The following is a 17,914-nucleotide window of genomic DNA, read 5'->3' as shown; positions in this document are numbered from 1 at the left end:
GTCACGTTCACAGATGTGCGATCCATGCATCGGTACGTATTTCCCTTCCATACGCTGTAAACAGTAAATTCGAGGACGTATGGAGAGATTGCTTTTTGCTGCATTGCTACGTGCCGACGTTATTCCCATAGCGTAAATAATTCTGCGCATATGCTCCGAGGTAAAATAGGTCGGAACCTGAGGTCAAATGTAAATTCAAATTGAAAAAGTTTTGTCTAGAGTCACGGGAGCTGTGTAGGAACTTTGAACAACATGCTGAGTGAAGTTGAATTCGACGTTGGTCATTTTTTTTCAACCTCACCGCTTGGTGCATGGAACGCTGGCACGGATCAATCCAAAAATCCTTTATTTTCAATCACTAGAAACACACGCGACCGGCCTTGCCCAGAAGTCAACCGATGTATCGTGATAACATGATGTTTTACCACAAAATCTGCTGGTAACGAAATACTTTTTGCGAGCCGAAATAACGAACGTTGTCTGCAATGGATATTATTGCACTCCTTTCGGATGCAGAAGGGTGGCAAGTTGATACGATCCTTGGACCCCGTTGTTTCCGTTGTCTCTCGGAATATCGGGAGTGGCATTTAGGGTGTCATGGCGCCGGACCACGTCGGCAACGTTTGGCTTGGCTAGAGCGCCGTGACGCTTTTTCATAGAGGGAGCGTCGCGGCGCCTACCCGTCAAAGGTCGCCGCGTTATAAATACGTCCGGCGCCGCTCGGCCCCGTTTCTCATTTCTGCATCGAGCTGTCACTGGACTCTGACAGAATTGAAAAATCCCGTAATTGCGTTCAAAGGGTAGCCACTGAAAATTTTAGTATTACAAAAGAATCGCTATGACTTTGTTCCGAGAAGAAGCTTGAGTTTCCACAAAATCAAAACGGTCCTGACATATAAAAATCGTTTGAAAAATATTGCCGTATGTTTATTTACAGGCACACAATATAGTTGCGTAAGTGTGCAGTAACGTCAACTAGAACCCTTCGCTCGCTGGTTTTATTACCGAGTAATCCAGTTGACGGAAAACATGTCCATCGTCCCCCAACTTGGGAAATAAATCCCTCACTCTCGAGAATAAAATCACTTTTTTTTTCATTATCCGGGGATAGTTGAGAAAAGCCTTTCGTCAAGTCCTTCGCTGAGAAAGATCAGAACCTTTCGCCGGCGACAACGATACTGACTCGACGTCGCCGTCGAGTCTGCGGTGCAATCAATCTCCAAGACCGTAGCATTTAACACACTTGAGGACAGACGCTCATCAAGTAAGTGGCTGCTAATTGTGCCGCCTGGCGATAAATCAAAGACAGCATCTTCGAGAAATAAAGTTTGCGTGTGTATGTGAGCGTGGTAAAACCTTTCGCTGAGTTATAAAACTCACTAGAAACATGACGAGAATTTCGATCGCAGGGTATTTAATTAGCTGGGCTTTAAATTCCGAAAAAAATCACCACCAACTGCTGACAACGTCTTTATTTGTATTCGAATTTTCACCCTTACAATTAGTCACGCTGTGGCGAAGTAAGTAACTCTGCTGAACAGCAACGCAACTTGATCAAGACCAGACGATGCTTATACTAGAGGTTACTCCATGTCCTTATTGCGTGCAACGCTGATACCGTCTAACTATACAGACCATACGACTCTCCGGAGGTCCTGTTACTCTTTTAACGGTGCTCCATAACCTCTTCGTGCTGTGTCTAGTTTATTCCTGTAGGGTAATATTACGAGCTCCATGAATGACGTTCTCCATCTATTTTCCGTAATGGAAGATATCAACCTGCGACGATCCAAGCTAGGAACTAAAAGAACCGCAGTTGAGTATAATCATCCATCTGAACAAATTAGAAATTTAGGATCAATCATGTTCTGCGGAGACTTCGGTGTTTCTGCTTTGCTAACAGTATTGATTTACAAAAAAAAAAAACTTTACGGAGCTTGTTCGCGTGTATAATATAATCCATACATATAATCTGTTTTCGTAAAATGGCATGCAAACTTCAATTACCTTCGCAATGATGGGTCCGCAAAAAACGTTGGAAACTCTTACGCTACACGAGGACCTGAGACCAACGAGGCATTCCATCACCGTCAAATTACGAGACCCGCAGTAAACCTTTCGTATCGAAAATGAACCCGTGTCACTTTGCAAACCTGATTAAGAACGATGTGAAGAACGATGCTCAATCAGCTGTCTCGTAAACTATATCCCTTTTCGATTCTACTGTTGTGAGGCAGTTTTGAAAAATGAATAACTAAAAAACGAAATAAAAAAAGGGAGTTAACGCCACTAAAACGCCTCAGTTTCACGCAACGGCCGGACATTTATGAAGGTTGGCTTATCTCCCGTTTGTGTACAATGTCGGATTTTTACGAGGCGATGTAACCTCAGTGGCGAACGGAGTGTACCCACGAGCCTTGGATTTACTTTCCATCATTTGCTGCATCCCAAGATTATCCTCACTCGGCTTTATGTCGGACTTTCTCCTTTATTTTTCCTATCGGTTCTTTGCGCTTCCGCCCTGAAACATTTACTCACTTGATCCTCTCCGAGGGTTATTTCTACGGTTATTGATCCCGCTTCACGTGTTTCCAACAATGTTTAAAGTTCACGTGGCAGAGTTTGCGAATTCCCTTTTTTTCATCACGATAAAATTTTCTTGGCCCTGTCCATCTTTGAGCGATCCTTTTCTCCGCTTGAAAATTGACAAATTGAAGAGTTTTCATGCAGCGAACGTGAGCAATATTGATCCCGTGACAAGATATCCTTGATATTCAAACTGGCTCTACGATGTCTTTTCTCACTTGCCACTCGGGTGAAACCTTGGTGATTTACGAAGCATTTAAAGTTGCAGGTTTTGAAGATCCGATATCGTAAAGAAACCGAAAAATGTTTCTAAAGCAAGCGAAGTTAGCTTACTTTGCTGCTAAAACTGATGTTGGCGTTTTTCTCACAATCAAGTTAAATTGTTAAACTCTATTTCGTTAAACTTCCAGAGCCAAAGCCAGTTTCTTGAACGAAATATAATAGAGAGAGAAAGAGAGAGAGAGAAAAAGAGAGACATAGGTATACAGAAACCAATTGTTTCGGAAAATCTTCGCTCTGCACGACTTCTCGGTCTTTTACCCGTCATTCCACGTTCATTCTAAGACTTATTCAGTCCTCAATAATCTTCCACGATCATTTAAAATAAAATTTATCACGAACCGAATTGATCAATGAAACTCTAAACTCAAACAAATTTACAATTTTCGTACGTAATGAAACAACAAGACAAGATATTCGATGCCGTATTAAAATGCGACATATCGTTGAATGTGAAGTATCGAACGACGATTTTTATGATACGAATTCCACAAATTGTCTTGGCTATTCCGTTCGGAAAATATTCGCTAGGATGAAAATAGCAATACTTGGAAGGAAATTCATTTCACTGGGTATGAAAAGCCGTAATGAGAGACCGACGTGAATGAGGAAATGACATTGTGAAAATTTTTTTTCCTCAGTGTCGAGTTCTGACGTGGGACTAGAAAATAATGGGTGCAGTCAATTTTTAAAGCCTGTGTTAACTCTGTAATTATTCACAACTTCAAAGAGGTCTTTCTCACTTTTGTTAAGCTGCATCGCCTAACCATACCGGTTGTTTTCAGAAGCAATTAAAATTTTTTTGGGTCTGTGTAACCACGAACCGCCTTAAACTGTTTCCACTAGAAACAATGATCCAGAAATCTCATTACTTTTGCTCCGCTGAATGGCGTTCTCTCATATCAGAGATACCAACGACAGAAGAAACCGCAAGGAATTTCTATATTGATATAGATTAGGATATCCTTCCAGGCTAGAAAAGGAGAAGCCATGATAAAAGAGGATCGAGGGCTTTTCTACTCAGCAAGGATTCCCGTTTTCTCATTCTCAAGCTCGTTCAGCTCTACGTATAGTTGGATCCTAGCTACCGATTTTTACCTATAAATCTCTCAACTAGTCTTAGAATCTAATTACTCAACTCTCTCGATATTGCTCAGTAATATTCCTCATGAGCCTTTGTAAGAAATGTCATTTCCATTCGGTAGTAATCCCTCACTCATTGCAAATCGCATGTAGTATATGTATAGCTGGTTCGCAACGGTTGGTAAATCATTTCTTGACTACGAACTGTATGAACTTAGAACGTATCCGATACTGCACAAGTTTAAAGTTGGACCTGACAAAGCTTGGCTGAGGAAAAACTTCGAGAGGTATAGTTATTCAATCGGCAAAAAGTTGTCGGCCGACAATCAATGTTCGCCGGTATGAAAAATTTTCGAGAACTTGAGAGGTTCTCCAGAGATAAATATACACAAGCCGAAGGTTCGTGGCTTATCTCGAAGTTCATTCTTAAATTTGTTCCTCGACCGAATACTTGAGCGATTTCGTCAAACCGTGCGGAGGCCAGGGAAGTCCTTGAGACTCGGGCAGACAAATACTTCACTACAAATTGGCATTCCTTACCCTCCATGGCTGCTTCTCTTTCTCTTTTTCCCTCTCGAGCTAGATGACCCAGGCATTTCACCATCGACGACGTGGCGTTGGAAGCTGCTCGCGTTATCGGGAACTTCTCGGAAGATATTCCTCCGGCGTAGGTAGGTCGGTACTACTGCACCGTGGATAGGGTCGTTCGTATCACTATAGGTAGGCCATGTGGCACGTATTTATGACCCCTATAAAACACATTGTATCTGCATCTGCGTGCCAGGTCGAACGGAACCCGGTTCTCGGCAGCTCGCCTCTCTGCCCTGAAGTTTATTCTTTTTCGGATAATATTTTAGTGCGCAAACTTCACTTATATCAGACATGCATACCGTCTTCAACATTACCGAGTGCTAATGACTTCGATCCCATATATCCCACCGGTTTCCCGAGTGGTTCTGCACTCAACGGACCGATCGTTGGGTGAAGGACCGAGTAAAAATGTACACGCCTAATTTGTGATACCTCGTATTCAGAGCCGTGAACTTTTTTTACCTTTACCACCTACCATATTCTTTACAAGTATTGTGCAGATGTGCATTTTCACGGAACGGCAATAACCGGCTGCTTTAAACACCTGATTCTCTTCAAAAGATGCTAAAGGAAACGAACGCGAAGCTTTGAGAGGCCATGTACTGTTTACAGTGCTTTCTCGACGTCCTATTTATTCATTAATCTCCTCAGAGGTTTTCAAAGGCAGCTTACTGAAACGACGTGCACACTCCCGCTCTTTAGACTTTTAGATTTTCTGCTCGGATTAAGGTACGTACTATCGAAATTCGATTTTGCACCGCTTGGACTGAAGTTACGTACTTCAAATGGATCGATATTATTTTAACTTTGAAAAAATTTTGTGAATCAGGTACCCCCTGTGACTAGAGAATATTTTCAAACCGGTACATCGGAATTTACTTACCATATAATCAGGAATGCAGAAATGACTGTCTCATTGACAATCCTTTAGGCTAAATTAGAGAAGAAGACACTGTCAAAGATATGAACTTCGTCAGATTTATGCTAGTTTTCTTGACGCGAATCATTTTAGGGCCGCATCCGTACATTCCGAATGACTTCAATAACGTTGTTCGTATCAAATGTTAGAAAGGCATCTGCTACACCACTGAATAAAGTTTAAAAATGAACAAATGCTATCAATTTCAGAATCTATCTCGGAACCGATAATACGTATCTTTATTCTTTGTAGTAGGTACCTGCAAAACCTAGAAGTTACTGACAAAATCAAATATTTGTATGTTTCAGAAATCGCTAGCGCAACTTCAACTATCATTAACTGAGGTGAGTTGATTCATTTTAATCGTTGTAAGTAGGTTTCACAGATAATGCAGGTACGTACGACGCGAAAAAGTGTGAGTTGATTTTTTCAGTGCACGAGAAGAAACTTAAAAAATTATTATAACGATAAATGTATTCGTTTACTTGCTAAGACGAACCGTCACTTATCATAAACTCCTACCAATTAACACATTCCATATTCAATAAGGTCAAATTATTCTTTTATCCAATATTCCGAGTACTTTGAACGATCTTTCGAATAATTTCGAAGTCTTAAAATTTCTATCGGTATGAAAAGTAAGTTTGGCATGTCAATTTCCAATTCGTCTACACACAAATTATATCTTTAACATTTTATTATTGTGTAAAAACTTCTGCGACCATACTCGCCACGTACAACTTCTCGTAGCAGTGAATGAAAATCAATACCCTTTGAGGGGAATTCCGGCCGGGCTATTCGCGGAACAGTACGAGGCTCAAGGGTGTTCTGATCTCAGGCCAAGATCGCAGGTATTTGGCTGGTATTTAAGTAATACCTGTGAGCCTCTTCGAGCTGATCATGACTCTGTCTCGAGTGCAGATCGTCAAAGCAAAAGGATCCAAAACTCTCAGAGATGTACAAACAACTGATAGTGTAGATCTGGCTGAAGGGTTGATTCGGTATTCAGCGCATACGACCCAGCGGTCAGTTGATTACATCATCAGACCTCAAAGTGCCGGAGTTCTTGCAGTTGGATCGAGTTCTCTGTAATTTTCTCTTGAAATACTCCGATGCTTTAGTTTCACTTCGGCAGCGAACTATTACCGTTTGGTTAACCTGAGAAGTGAGTAATTGATTGGAAGTTACAAATTCCGGTGTATATTGCAGTTAGGAATGTTACGAGGGTACGAATTAATGTATGAAATTCCGCTCACTTATAGACTCTCGATTGTTATTTGTGGTTGTGGGTGACTCGCGAAGTACGTGGCACGCTTATTCACTGAAAGAGATTCTGAGGAGATTGAGAGAAATCCGAAGGTGTGAATATGACGGTAAAAACTGAGAAAGTACAACAGATCAGCAGAACACAAGATCAGTGGGAACAATTAATGTAATTTGGTACTTGAGCATGGAAGACATTGGCTATACAGGGGCACAATGCAAAAAGCTCTGGGTAAAGCTTGCAGATGATTTTTGTTGAGCTAATATGAGGTTATAAATCGGCGTATTTTCAAATATTGAATGCAAGTTATGCGGTGTTCGCAAACTCTTCAGCCTGGTGAGAAATATCTGAATCGGTATTAGTGCTGTCAGACTGATATTTTGAGGAAACTAGCCGTTTGAGCCGAACCCAACTAGCCCATTCTGTTGACTTTCTTCAGAGTCTTGGGATACCTGGTGTGTGAGAGGAACCATGATAAATGCATGTCTACTGCATACACACCTTGAGGTACGTTGCTTCATTTCATATTCCTGCCATCGATTTTCGATATCAGTGTTCCGGACTTCCTCTCGTCATCCCTCACGGATACCCCGTTGGGTTCGGGATAAAAGGGAGGTAAGCCATCCTAATTCTCTTGGGTATTGTGCGCAGCGTTGGTGGAGTGAAGGAGTCACCTGTCACTGGTTCTCCGAGCTTTCGTCCAAGAGAGATTTCATCCGAGACGAAAAAAGCCCGGGAGAAAACAGAAAGCTCACGTCAGGCGACTATCAGCTTTTATAAAAGCTTTTTAACCTGAGCTATACACAGCGAAGAAAGAACCGGTGAGCCAGCGAGCATCGAACCGGATAAAGGTCTAGCTTTTCCTAACAATTAATCTTTCTAACCAGACCAATGGCGAGTCTCAACTCACTGTAGGATTAATTTGGCTTAGAGATAAATTGCTTCTTGCACCTGGGTAGGTATTTCTTTTACGCTCGGTATTATCTTCTGTTCCGTAAAGTGCTCCCAGTGAATTGAATTCGATACGTACCTCAGTACCCGGATGCAAAAACGACTGGATTCGCTCGAAGCCATTCTTACCGTTATTACATTTTCTTTACTCCTACTGCAGCCTTAGTTCAAACGCAGCCAGCGGGATGTCTTCGCAGAATCATTTATCGCTCGTGCATGAATTCACCTTCTTCACGTCGACTGAGTGTAGCGACCGAATCTTATCTTACTAAACACCTGAAAACGTGCTCGCACAGTGATACACTCGCTTCATTATCATCATCCAACGGGCAAGTATTTCATGACTCGCTAGTCGCGATCACGTGCAAAACGGGCGTAAAGTCATAACGCGGCAGACTAACGTTTTCCCTTAAGACATAGTCGTAAGCCGTAACCTATAATAAGCAATAACACTTGGAAGATAGGCAGGCGCAGCGGAGGGAAGAGCAGCAGCAGCGGCAAACAGAAAGAAATATCAGTTCATTCGTGCCGTTAGGTACGCTATAGGTCTCCGTCGCCCAGCATGGCGCCAGGCGTTTCATTCACTTTTGCTTCGTGACTTTTTTTATTATTTCGGCTCTCCCTTCGTCCAGACAAACGACTGGTGATGTCCTCGTCTAAAGCAGGCACTTAGGATTCTCCAAGTTCTTTGTATTTGATTTACGCCAGGCGCCAGACGGATACAAAGTAATCTGCAACAATGAGCTACGTAATGGGTCGGATAGAATTGTGCCGCTTCTTATTTTCTAGTTATGCTGCAAAAATTCCTCACCTAACCCGTCACTCGGGAGGGGGGGACCGTAGATGATTAATAGAGCTGATTTCAGTGGGCTCAGTTCACCAAATAAATTCACCGATATCCCTCTTCGGTTCAAGGTAACGCGATAAAATTGGCCAAAAGGCGGGTGAGACGGATTTACTACCGGCGACCAAAGCACAAGAGATCCGTCTCAGTCCCGAGATCGGTAGAGTCTTTATATGAAAGGCCGTAACGTACGCTGTGCGGACCGCGATGAATGTCCCTATGGAATTGCTGACCACTTCTAGAATCTAGACGACCGACCGCGATCTCGGGTCGTTTCGCGAAATACATCGTCCCGTGGAACCGGGGATAAAAAATTGTGCATCTTTGAACCTTGAAAGCGGTACTGCGGGAGAGTAATAATCCCGTCTATATTATATGTTTTACAATTTAACCAAGATCGAAAGGTGGAAACGGTCTTGCTTTTTATACCTCGAATTCCGTTCAAGCGGATAGCATAATCTTCCCTCCGCGGAGCGCGCTTTGCGCATTTTACGAGCACGGGACATGAACCGTGAAGATTTCATTGTACCTGGTTTCTAAGTGAAGCGAATATCGTAACTTGAAAAGTGAAGAGGAACGACCGGATTACCTCAACATTCTACCCACGCTGCCGAAGCCAAGACAATTTGTTCCCTGCGTAATCCAAAGCTAGACTACTCTACATATTCCTTGAATCCCTCTCGAATACCCAAAGTACACACTTTGGGGGGCTAAGCGATGTCGAGTTTCACTCAGCTGAATGAAGTGAACACAGTTGCGGGGCACCTCGCAATATACAGAGAAACAAACATACCCTGATACGGATCCGGGGCTTTCTCTTGACTGTTACATGTTACATGTCAGTATTCTCCAAGTGCGCTTAAACAGCCAACTTCCACGGTGAATCCTCACCGTTTTCCCGAAGGAAGAAGGAATAACTGTGCTAACGAAGAGTATGAAGAAGCTGGAGAATCGACAAAATTATTTATTGGTAAAACTGCGCCATATAATAGGTTTCTTGGCGTTGATCACTTCTTTCATCGTCCAGTTCTTGTTTTCCCAATTCTTTTCGAAAAACGTCTCCTGCGTTGGAACCGACTCCACAAATTCATCACCATCTCAAGCAAGTTCTTGTACGTGAGTTGAGTTCCGGGAAAGAAATAAGCCCAAGAGTGATGACAAGGTTCAAAACTCGACGCATGAAAGCCAGGGTTAATCGCCCACGACGACTTCGAGGGCTCGAGAGAGACCGAGCTGAAATCCAGACGTGTTACACGGGGGATTTTCTCTCCTACCGAGGAAAGCAAACCACGGAAGGTTTTCTTCCAGAAAATATTAATCACGTCGGCCAGAAATGTTGTAATCGGCTTACGCCCGAGTCGTTGAGAAAATAGAAAGCCTTTCGTCTAATGGTCGGTATTACCGAAGGATGTTGACAGAACAAGAGTGAAAACTACAGCAGAAAACATTTCGCGAACAATGCTGTTCGAACAAAATGGCGAACCGATGATTCTTGGCTCAGGTACCCTCGTTGGCTGGGCTTAGAATGCGCCACGAATCTAACCCCCAGGGGTTAAGTTACATTGATTGGCTCCATCAGTCCTTTCTCCCAAGCCACTCTGATTCAGCTTCCAACTTCCACATTCACTCGGGCAGCTTGGGACCTCGCTGTATTCGCTATTCCGGATGCAGGCTTCACGCTAATACCAAGCGAACGAGGAGTGGGTGAATTTGTCGAGTTGGACTACCCTCGAGTAGAAGTCGAGCAAAGCCAACAAGCTGACCAGGGTTTCTCGTTCAGCTTTTTCGAGTTTGCCTCGAGAGAGAATACTCGTCTGGAAAAAGGGCCAGATTTTCGTCAACTTTGTATCTAAACTCGCTACTGGCGAAAGGAGAAAAGTGATAAAAATATTTAGGTGCCTATTCTTTTCCCTCCGCGCAATCTCTTGAATGGTTAATCGAATGAATATTTCAGAAAGTTTCTTGGCGTAAGCCCCAGGATTACTCGGGTGTAACCTGAGCCTCGGTAAACTTGATGAAAAATTACAACGTATCCAAGCTGGCTACCCTCCCTCTAAATTGGCGAAGTAAAAGAGGGGTTAATTTTAATTACTATCCTTAAAAGTTACCCATCATGATACCAAGCACCTCCGTTTCGTTATACCGGTTGTATTTTCTCCCAAGTAATTATTGTGCAACTTATACTCTCGAATACCGGCGCGCAATTATTGCTTCAAGTTTATACGGATAATAAAAAAGTATTCGATATCGTGAACTTCTTCCTGTGCCAATCAATGATTGGTTGTTAGATGTAGATATTCGCATTGACACTACGAACATATTGGGGTATACATCAACTTTTGATTAGGCATGAGGTTCGACCGTTAAACGTGTGTTTACTGCCTGTTACTGCAAGGATTTTCGCAATTAATCAAACAAATTTCGCCTGAACTGATCTCCTCTTTAATATCAGATGAAAAGAATATTCGCATCTTGTTTGCAGATCACCCCGGAGGCCATTTTCGCGAGGTGTTGGCATTCTCCCTCGTATTTCCGTTCCGTTTTCCTCGCCTCGAAATATCCACCACCGCCCTAAGGCAACGCGTTATGATTGCCTATATTGATAACTCGGATCTATTTGGTTCACCAAAACCATTCGCATCTGGGCGTGCCCCGCAGGGCGTGGAGGAGGATCAGGAGAGAGGTAAAGGGTCCTTCGGGGAAACTGGTGATCCTCGCAAATGCTGCCGGGGAATGAGTTCGCGGAAGTGTTCGAACTAAAGGCGTGGAAATCCACGATGGAGCACCCTGCATATGCCCCTGGCAGGGGAAAACGCAGAAAAAGGATACGGGCCCGAGATTGTTCGCGATGTATGTCGAATGGGTTGTCTGTCTGTTTTTCTCTTAAGGATAAATCACGGCACCTTGTTACGTCGAGTGCGAAGAGCGCTTGTATATCCATTCACAAGCAACTGCAGTTGACTGGCGCGTTAGCGTTGTGAGATTAATCTTTTACTTATCTGATTTTTTTTATACCTCGTAAAACGAATTTATATTGTATACACGCGTGTAATACGTAAGTCAACTTTTACGAGCAGTTAAATGCGGGCGAAGAGATCGGCTCTAATCTCCGTAATCGGTCCGCAGCTCAAGCTTCCGTATCTTGTTTTGGGTCGGGTAGGAGAAAAATTGATATTTTGTCTGTTTTTTTATTACCGGACCAACGGGAGAGTCAGTGATCCCAGAGTTATCGGCGAAGGATGTAAACTAGAAGAAAGTCTAGTAGGTTTTTACGAAAAGGCGCGGCAATGGATCCTGAATAAGCCGTGGAACCGTCGACGTATCTCTCTATCTTTGTCCGTTTACGCAACACTCGAAACTCCCCAAATGTTCCTGAGCCTAAACAAACTGATTCTCCGTGCAAGTCCGACCTATGAATTTATTTATTCGTAATTTATCTGCTGATATATATATACTGAGTGTGTATCGCACGTCCATCTCAATCCCTTACGTTTTTGTTTTCCAGTTATTTACGTACTACTTTTTTTTTAAAAGAAAGTGAAAAAAAGAAAAAGCGAACACGTGGCTTATCAGTTTCATTTATCAAAATTCCCGAAAGACGAGGAGATACACCGGTGAAGAAGCTAAGGTGCATTACGAATGGAGCAACGTGGTTTTTCTCCGCTACTTTTCTGGTCGTTGAGCCAAATGATCCTTTGGGATCTAGGAGGCAGGTTTTCCCAGTCTGCCATAATATCGTCGGAGATCTTTTCCGAGGTGGACGAGGAGACGGCGGGGGAGAGGGGCGGGAAGGGGCGGGGGGGTGAAGGGGGTGAAGTGGGGGGTGGTAGTTGCATAGCGTGGTAAGATGGCTCCTTCCCCCGGTGGTTCTTCAAGATACGCGAATGGAAAGAGAAACGAGGGTGCGGTGAGTTATGAGCGACCGCGGGAGGAAGGATAACTACTTATTTGCATCCCCATTTGTATACCTGCGCAGGGGGTTTGATGAGAAACTATGATTTACGCGGGCCTTCGCCCTTAACGTGTCTCCCTTGTCGGCTGGAATTATTAGTCCTTAAACTATAATACGTTCTCAATTCGATTCTGATTTTTAGGCGAATTTATAGTCCTTGGGTAAAGAGCTCCGATTCCCGATCATATCGCGAGATTATAATTTTTCGATGAAAATTTTCGTTGATTTTGCAAAGTATAAATGCTGCGAGCCTTTGGATAAACGATCATGGATTTTACGCCGGGTGGATGCGAAGACCGCGTTTTGAAATAAACGCGTAATTTAATTTTCCGTATTTCACTTTGCGTTCATGAGCAGAATCTTGATTGAGCAAAGCTGCAACTGGCTGATGGAAGCTGGATTCTCTTCTGTCCGGGCTCTCGGATATTTCCATACTAATACCTAGCATCGTCGTCATGTATCCGAGGGACGTGATTTCATTGACTTTGTAAATTCTAGCGTCTCTCCGGCAATCTTCTCCGCTTTAGCGCAGCCCCTGGAAGCGTATAGACTAGTTTAATGCCGATTGTCTGAGAATACAGTCATTTTTATATTGTACAATGCGGGCCATTTCAAGCGAGAGGAAAAAATATTCCGCTACTTTGTTTCCATTGTTTCTTATATCTTTGAGAAGTTGGAAACTATATAAGTTGAGGCACTAGGCAGAACTCGATAAAAAATCTTGAAATTTCATCAGATTGTGCACTCGATTAGTCCGTTCGTTAAATAATTTCGCGCTTGCTCGCTATGCCAAAACGGCCTTGGTACGAAACTCGAGTCATCGGGCCATTACTGAAGTAAAAACTAATCGAACACCACTACTATAGCAAAGTCACCCTGCGGTCGTACATGAAGAGTGCTTCGCAGGGCGAAACTTCGATTTCTGGCTTTCGCTGTACGTCGTCGACGCCAGTTTTTGCTCAGAGACTCCTTGAGACAAACGCTGATTGAGGGAAAAGAGCAGCCACACATCGTAATAACGCTCGTTGAATCACCCTCACCACGGCTAATGCAAGTGTCTGTTATACTAGTCTTCACTCGATACTGGCTCATTGGTTACCTACCTGTCCCACTATAAAGTTATTAAAACAGCATTGTTAATTGCTCAGCCGCAGGGGTGCGTGGAATGTGAAATTCATGAAGGGGGGTGCTTCTGCAGGAACACAAGAGCAGCCCAACCGAGTCCTATAAAATACCGAAAAGGAGAGTGGAGGGAACTGCTGCCGCGAGCTACGCTATACATCCTAATAAACGGAGGCTTGAAACTTTCAGAATTGCATTATTCGCAACAGTTTGCAGGCTCGTCGACCCCGCTTCCCTGTCGCGTCGCTCCTTAATCTTTAGCGGACTTCGTGGCCGCCACTCCGTAGTGCGGGAAATAAAACTTCCTACTTTTCCAATTTATTCCATCTTCCAACATATTCCAGTCTTTCGAATTTTTTTTTTTTCCTCTACTTCTTTGGAAAGAGTGAAAATGATCGCTCGAAGGTGAAACGGTTCGAGACTCGCCTTCGGAGCTTTTCAGAATTTGCAAATACTTCCCGTGTCGTTCCGTCGATTGGCTTGTTTTAGTGCCGGTTTGAGGTGGACGAGTGTGTCATTCTCGTGCGAGTTTGTTGCTCCCCGGGGGATAACCACCGACCATCCTGAGACCTCGGGGCGCGTATGCCGAGCGCACCCCAACACGTTTCTCATTAACCGTCCGGGGGTGGAAAAGCGGAGGGAGATGAAAAGGGGTCCGAGCGGAGTGCTTCGGGGTGTTTGTTCATCTCGCAGATATGAGTGGAGAGGTGTACCGAAATAAATAATCTGACCACAGCAGGTAGATCGTTCTTGGCCGTGTGTAATATGTCATCATATCTTGACACTCTCTTATCGATTGTTGCGATTGTTTTATACTTCGTAGTTTCTAAAGATGGTCGATGCTTCGTTCTTATATAACTACAATACCGAATACCTCTGCTACTTTTCGACGCCATTTTCACGCCCTGTACCTTCCATGGTCGATGTGGGTCTGAGAGAGTAGACCTTGCATTATACAGTCGGGGATGAAGAGAGAAGGACAGTAAGTTGCGCCGAGGGACGTGGGTGAAGAGAGGCGATGGAGGAAAGGACCGCGCAGCGGTTGCCTTGAGGAATTTTAGGGGCTTGGTCGTTTGTGAAATTTCATGCGTGAAAATGAAAGAGGTCCAGGGTTGACTCCCACGTTAAGAGTTGTTTAATTTTTAGCTTCGTTGCCTTCGGCGCGAAACGAGGTGTTCCATAGGTGCTGATGTATAGAGCTTAAGAGAATGTTGATACATAACGCTGTGGAATAGTTTTCAAAATAAAAGCAGAATAGATATTAGCCTTAAGATATTTTTGACTTGAAAGTTTTTAACAGACTCACTAACCGAGTGTGAAAAATATTTTATACGAAAAATGAAAAGTCTTTCGATCGAAATGAATACATTAATGTAAATAACCGTTCACTGTAAAATACGACACGTGTTTCACGTGTTTTATATGGTTTATGTTGAAACATCTGATTTACGTTTCATGATGCCAACTACAAATTTATTCCTTGCAAAATCTCGATAATGATTTCGAACCGATGTCGTAGTAAACAATTCTTTGCACCTTAATTTTTCGGGCTGTTTTGGAAAGTGACGTGTACGGACATGAAACGAAGTGAAATGGAGTAATCTTGAATGCTTAGTAAACATGAGTAACATGCAGTGGTAGTTTTTCGGGGGAAGCAACCCACTTAGTCGCCTTACCGTCCCCATCCTCTACTTTAACGAACTTTCCAAAATTCGTGGGAGTTAGCCTTATAATTAACTACCACCATTACAATCCGGGATTTATGCTAATTATCTCGGTAGTAGTTAAACCGAGACATAACGCTAACCCAGCGAAAAGGTTTCGTCCTTTCCCCGTCGACCATTTTTGTTTTCCGACATTTCCACACCCATCCCTTAATTTGTTTATTTCACACTCCAGTCTCGGCTCATTAGTACGCGGCTTACGGCGTCCCTCACGAATCGCACTAGCACAGTTTATCCTTCGCAATCCTAAACTTGCAGGCTCACGTCGTCTGGCTGCAGAATTATGCTACACGAATTCTGAGATATACGTGATGATTATTATTACTGGCTGGAAACTTCTTACCGTGGATAAATTCTCCCGTGTACATATATTACGTATATATTTACGTCCAGAATTAAATTCCTCTTCAACTTTGCTCCGTGTTAATGGCCGAAGTTATACCTATATCACCGTGCATGCCTCAGGTACGTGCGTTCCGATATCCATCTGTAAGTTCACGAGTTCTCAATCTTGGAGTATGAAAATATCCAGCGTCTTTCGCTCAGTCTCCGAATTGCCAGCTTGGATGCATCGTCAATTATTCACTTGACACCGATACGTGGTTTTTTTGGTGACGAGATATAGTCGTTTGATAAAGTACCGTTGGAGAATGTTCGGGGTGACGCATCGCATCGAGCCTGAAATTCGACGCGCGTCGCCACAGGCCTGCCAAAACGTTGCGGTTTCTCCTGGAATTCTATGCTGTGAACAACCCGTTCTGCGGTTGATTAAATTTATGCGATCGAACGCTCATAACTGCTACGCGTCTGTTGAGTGACCTCTGAACGGTGAACAACAATTTCCCCATTAATGTCGCTGCTCGAAGGTTATTCCGATCTGAGACGTGTCATCGACGAGTCGCCCGTTTTTGCGACATTTTGGCACCCGATGTTCCGTAAAGACGTCGTCTTCCGTGACCACACACGCCGATATTCAATATTCGAATCGCGCGCGACGAGCCGAGATCCCTCGTTCTTGATAAAAGCTTAGCACTCCTCTATGGATAGTTTCGATTCTCACCGACAGGTGCGACGCAAAATAGGTAATCCTCAGTGCATTGCGAACCCGCGTTGCGAGTCTGACGCGTCCGGCGCCACGGTTCTACCACTTTCGGAGTGTAGAGTGTCTCGATTAGTGTTTGCATTCGCTTAAAATTCTCGCCAATGATAAAGGTGGTGAAGAGTAGAGAAAATTTTTGTTTTTTTTTTTTTCTTTTAAACTGCAAAGGAAAACGAGCAGTTGAGCGGAAACGACGCCCTTGCATCGAGTCTGGATATTGAGATATGGTCGTTCTCCTCGGAGTGCGCGGGAGTAAGCACGTAGGCGTAATCTGACGCGGTTGTGACAAAGCCGGTCATTCCCCTGGCTACGACGTAAACAAGGAACCAAGCCTCCGGGCACAGGTGGGTAAATATTTCTTATCCACGTTTCGCCGGTAGCTCGTACATTTTGTCGATATTTAAATGACGGCATCCGGTGGTCGAGTCTGCTCCGTAGATTCAGGCTTCTCGCCCAATTTTTGTAAATTTCGGGCTTGAAGACACTTGGTGTGAAAATTTATCGACGAATCATAATTTGGATACCGCTTGGTTTTTTATCGTCTCGTGCTTTTATACGCGTGCTATCGGTATTTCGATCTTTATTGAACCGGGAAGGACGCGGAGCAAATAAATGTTGCCATCACGATTCTGCGCTGACAAGCTTACGGAGCTTCTTGTTCTTCTGGTTGAAAAAAATATCGCCAAACTGGCGAACTGCCACCACAATCCTGGAAGACTTGATCTCGTGCTCGGGTTCGCGCACATGGATAAATGGAAGAAGTTATACACTCTTGCCGAGAGGGGGGATCCGGAATACCCAGAGGGACCGAGGCGGCTTTGCAGAGAGAAAGTATTTTGACGTGTTGTTTTCGCGAATGTTCGAGGGTTCGGGGGTGCCATCCGAGCTCTGTATGTAAATTAGTTAACACAAATCTGGGGCTCCCTCGGGAGCGACTCGGCCTTTAACCACAGCCTCGCAAGGAGGATCGTTGTTTGCGTCAAGACGGTAGATCTCACTCAAGCCGGTGACGCTTTCGACCGAGTAGTTTGCTTCTTTCAATTCCGCTCTTACGGATAATATCAAGGTTATCGGCCCCGTCAGATCCTCGCATGGATTTGTTGACCCCTCTCCAAAAGCATTTAAAGCATTCCGAAATCTCTGGTGGCTGATGAAGATTTTTTCGGAGTTTCGTTTAGGCCTATATAGCCATAATTCCTTGGTTGATTAGTTACTCAAACATATGGTCCTTTTTAAACCACATGTTTTCGTATGAACTCTCTCGTGTTTGGTTTTACTTACGTTTTTTTTCGTCCCCAGCCTCTAGCTTTGATTTATTTTTACTCTGAAGCATTGATTTGTGTATTCAGAACGTAATTCACTTTATTTATTCAACAGCTATTATTAGACTGCGATAAAATTTCAAGACTTCGAGATAAGACCATTTTTCTTTTTTCTTTTTTGTATATTTTGGTCGACTAATGATTTTCCGAATGCATCACTGTTATTTAGTCAGATTTG

General features: G+C 43.6%; 1 protein-coding gene across 12 annotated transcripts in view; it reads left to right on the top strand.

The window, feature by feature from the left end:
- The window catches only part of LOC124188114 (stress-activated protein kinase JNK), a 153,360-nt gene that overhangs the window by 90,233 nt on the left and 45,213 nt on the right, over positions 1 to 17,914 (top strand). For 10 of the 12 annotated variants that reach the window (XM_046580484.1, XM_046580490.1, XM_046580479.1 and 7 more), the window contains one exon: positions 5,767 to 5,802. The exons of 1 other annotated variant lie outside the window; for it this stretch is intronic. The gene's annotated coding sequence lies outside the window, so the exon portion shown is untranslated. Of the gene's footprint in view, positions 1 to 5,766; positions 5,803 to 16,739; positions 16,759 to 17,914 lie in introns of those variants that run through there. One more of the 12 variants, XM_046580488.1, reaches the window with a different exon arrangement.

This window comes from Neodiprion fabricii, chromosome 1, assembly GCF_021155785.1.
Source record: "Neodiprion fabricii isolate iyNeoFabr1 chromosome 1, iyNeoFabr1.1, whole genome shotgun sequence".
In the NCBI taxonomy this organism is placed as follows: domain Eukaryota; kingdom Metazoa; phylum Arthropoda; class Insecta; order Hymenoptera; family Diprionidae; genus Neodiprion; species Neodiprion fabricii.
Note: the sequence above shows the minus strand (reverse complement) of the source record. Positions and strands in the feature narration are given on the sequence as shown.